The sequence below is a fragment of the Microtus ochrogaster genome, assembly GCF_000317375.1.
Source record: "Microtus ochrogaster isolate Prairie Vole_2 chromosome 14 unlocalized genomic scaffold, MicOch1.0 chr14_random_3, whole genome shotgun sequence".
Lineage (NCBI taxonomy): Eukaryota > Metazoa > Chordata > Mammalia > Rodentia > Cricetidae > Microtus > Microtus ochrogaster.
In genome coordinates this window covers 7687756-7692492 of record NW_004949098.1, presented here as the reverse complement: position 1 = coordinate 7692492, position 4737 = coordinate 7687756, and positions in this window count along the sequence as shown.

The following is a 4737-nucleotide window of genomic DNA, read 5'->3' as shown; positions in this document are numbered from 1 at the left end:
AACGTGCACATCAACTAGTGATTGTTGTTCATTGTGAGCTATGAGGAGTAGGAAGAGTCTGTGAAAGATGGTATTGAAAATGTGACTCTATCTATGCAAAGAGACATCTACACAGTTACCTAAATGAATCTTTAGAAAATAAAATTAGCATGTTTGATATCTGTTTTTAATTTTATTAATGTCACTAAAGTTAACATATAAGCAAAATAGACAGTCCTTTGATATCTTGGCTGACTCCTTTATCTCTAGTTAGTGTCAATGAATAAATCCTAACATCTGTTTTAGGACCTGATGTAAATTGATTTCTGAATGCATAACCTTTCAACAATTGAGGCAGGTAAGGTGCCTGTACCAACCTCAAAGAATTCATGAGTAACTGGCCTAAGAAGAACTTCTTTCCTTGAGTCTAGACAGACATACCAACGATCTGAAGAGCTTGCCCTATAAGTAGGTAGGTATTGCTGGCCATATTTTTTTCTATTCTTTATTGATTTGTCCTTGACACTATTATATTCATCATTTTTTCAACAAATGAAGAAAATGGTGTCAGAAGAAAGAAAAAAAATGTATGTTCTTATATCTCAATAATGATATATTAAGGTGTCCCCTTAAAGGTACGTGTCTAAAGAGAATACTCCAAGTTATTTTGTGTTTATGGAACTGAAAACAAATTAACAAAAGAATCCCTCCATTAAGATAAACAGAACTTGTCATTAGCACTAATATGAACTGATTAGTCATGGCTTTTCTCTCCTGTCTTTTATGCTTTGGTGGAATTTCAGTAATGTAGATGTTAACACACATTAACATCAGATTCCATTAGTGGGTTATATAGGTGTTGAATTTATGTCCATTAATTTAAAATAGGAGTTTGAGGGAAAAAAACTACCTAATTGGATATATTGTCTAACTTGTAAGATTTATTATTTCATTTTGAATAGATTACATTTATCAATAGGCAAAGATTTACTTGATATAATTAAACAAAAAGGCCATTTGCTGTTGTTTGGTAACAGTAGGAGATTTTCATAACACCATGCAATGGATGAATTGATCTACCAAACACAATTACACCTGCTCACTGGGCTTATACAAGAGCACTAAGAAATTCCAATAAGTAATTTTAATCAGTTTTAATAAATGTAAACTGAATCAGAAAAGCTGTTCTATTTGAGAGAATAAAAAAGGAGCAGTTTACTTCCTTCCATTCTTCCTTTCTCTTTCTTTCTTCCTTTCTTTCTTTCTTTCTTTCTTTCTTTCTTTCTTTCTTTCTTCCTCCACCTCCACCTTTTGACAGATTATTCTCTGATAGTTTTTACATTTGCCAAGTAAAAATAGCACAGAACCCATCAGCATGGCATCAAAGAAAATACACTGTGGGTATTTTCCCCACGTTATTTAATAGTATTACTCAAATATGTGTAAAGTTTTCAGACACTGACAAATTGCTGTTCTCTATATTTTCAGCATACTGAAAAACAAAGCTAGACTATTTTAAAATAACTAAGATTGCACGGAGAATTCAAAAGAGATCATACATTTCTAGGATATATTCAGAGTTACTCAGTTAATGCATCTGTCAGTTTTCATGCACATTTCTTGTTTAGTTCATCATTGGAAGAGATGAGTGTCTAGAGTCTAAAAACAAGATGAATAACGAGATAAAATGTGTATTATGTTGTAGCAAGAAGAGGGAGGTTGGAGATAAGGACAGAGAGAGAGAAGGGAGAAAAAGAAAGAGGAGAGAGATATAAAATAAATGACACACACACAGAGGGGGGATGAAATTATGACACAAACTAGTTTGGAATCTAATTTTATTTCCTTGTTTCTTTATTTGAAGAAGCACACTTCCAGCTGGAAAAGTATTTTATAATATAAAATCTTGGTTTGGGGAACTTCGCACAGATAATTTTATAGGATGGTTTTGCCTTAGAGAGTTGTCTAGACGATGTTCAATGGGTCATTTGAATTCTAACACTCAGGCTGGACTTTCATTTATTACCTGGCACTGGGAAGTGTTCTCTATGGTACTATCACAATGTGGTGCTCTGTATTAATGTTGTCAGCACAAGTATTTCATTTATTTTTTATTATTATTATGTGTATTTGTTTTTATGTGTATATATATATATATATATATATATATATATATATATATATGCCACATTCTTTTAGGTGTCGGAAGAATCAAAGAGAGGATATTAGCTCTGCTGGAGTGGGAATTACATGTAGTTGTGAGCTGCCTCTCTTGAGTTATGGGAAATGAGCTTGGTCACCTGGAAGAACCAAAGGTGCTTTTATTTACTGAGCCGGCTGTACCGCCCTGTATATATGCTTTGCTTTTTCATCTTATTTTATATGCATGGGTGCTTTGCCTCCATGTGTGTCTGTGCACAGCTTGTATAAAGTGCCTGAAGAGTCCAGAAGAATGTGTCAGATCTCCTGGGACTGGAGGTAGAGACAGCTATGAGCCACCATGTAGGTACTGGAAATAAAATATGTCTCTTCTAGAAGAGCAGCCAATTCTCTTAACCATTGAATTGTGGCTTCAGGCCCAATCAATAGGGATATAAATAATTTGATTCATGCAGCCATAAGCAAGCCTTCTAGTGTATCATTTCACTTTTTCCATGCTTGTTGCTAAGATAAAATACAATGACACAAAGCAACTCAAAAGAGCAAGGAATTTTTCTGGTATACAATTCCAGACTACAGTGCATCATTTTAGTCTAGGGACTCAAATAAGGTCTCACATTATATCCACAATCAAGAGCAAAAATAAACAATATGTATTCTTGCTTACTTTATTACTGGTATTGTTCAGCTTGGTGTCTTCACTAAAACAACCCAGAGTCTAGCCTAGGGAACATTGTCACTTACAGTGTGTTCTGTTTACCTATATTAACTTAAATTAAGAACTGGTTGCATCTATCTATCTCAGTAAACAATCAAGGCAATCCCTTAGATCATGCTCACAGATCAGCCTGATATAATTTATCACTAATGTTCTCTTCCTAGGTGATTCTAAGTGGTATCAAGTTGACAGTTAACACCCCTAAAAGCAGCAGAAAGGGGTCAGCAGTTAAGAGCATTTGCAGATTTGCAGAGGACCTGTGTTTAGTTCAGAGTACTCAAAAGAGACAGCTCACAACCACATGTAGCTCCATTTTCAGGGTATTTTGTGCTCTCTTCCAGCCTCTGTTGGTACCTGCACACATATGTACTTGTATAAACACACTCAGGTACACACCACACACACACACACACACACACACAAACACACACACACACACACACACACACACATACACTCACAAATAGACTAAACAGCATAGTCACCATAGAAAAAGATAGAGAATCCTCATATACTGCAATCATTAATCATTCCATAACTGCGGAGAGTCTCTGTAACTGGAGGTTTCTCTCCCAACTGCCAGTTCCCAAATAACCACTCTGAGAATTAATATTAATTACATACTGTTTGTCCTATTAGTTCCAGCTTATTACTAACTAGTTCTTACACATTTCTATTATTCTATATTTTACCATAAGGCTTGTGACTTCTTAGGTCACTTCTTGCTTCTCTGGTGGCTGCTGGCACCCCAGTGTTCCGGTGACTCTTCCTTTCTTCTCCCTGTATCTGTTTTGATTTCCTGCCTACCTATGTTCTTCTTTGACATAGATCAACACAGTATCTTTATTAAACAATGGTAATAAACTTATTTGCAGCATACAGAAGTATCCCACATGAAGTCTCTCTGGAGATGTTGCTACAGAAAGTTTCTCTGACTTTGCAGTTATCAAAAAGTTTCCAGCCATTCGCATTTACAAATTAGGCTAAAAGCAGAAGGTCACTGAGGTCTCTTAGCTAGTGCCTGTTTTGCCACAATGCTCAACTCCAAAGCATCCTTCAATTGTCTTAGTCCTTATCTAGTGCCTTCCTGATCCTCTAGTTTGCTTATATCAACTTGACTAGAGTCATGTATTATAAATTTTCATCCACCCCCACACTTATGAGTAAAACTTTCCATTTGTTCTTCATGAGTGAAAACTTTCTCTTCTTGTAGGACCTCTGTCCTGTTCCACTGAAGAGGAATTCATCTCAGTTCATTTCTACCCACACTAGAGCATAGTAATATCCTAATTTATTTATAATATCTTCTAATTTGTGAATACCTGCAAAACTTCTCCATCTGTTGTCTAAAATTTTGTATTTTCTTCTTGATATTGTCCTTCTCTAAAGATAAACCTAAATATAAGTAAGACACTGCAAAAAAATTAATATATAATAATATCATTTGTACATAACACTACTCAGGAATAGAAAATATGTGTCTCCTAAAACAATTTTAATATACTAATAAACACTTTACTAACAAAGCTGCTTAGCTGACAATATTCACCATCATTAACTCATCCAAAAGACAGTACACTTGGAAATGAAGAATCATATTAAGCCTCATTATTGGCCTACTGGAATACCTATCATTAGCAAGAATGACCACACAAGTGTGATTATGATGGCAAATTTCATGTATAGAACAATGAGTAATGTAAAGTAGTATAAACATTTTAATGATCATTTTCAAAATCTTCAAAGTTAGACGAACACCTACCATAGACTGACCTTTCCCTGCTACCTCATTTATGTAAGAGTAGAGAAAGTAAGCCCCCTTCCAAACCCTTTATATGTATAACTTTATTTGTCATACTTAAATTCTATTGCAAAATAAA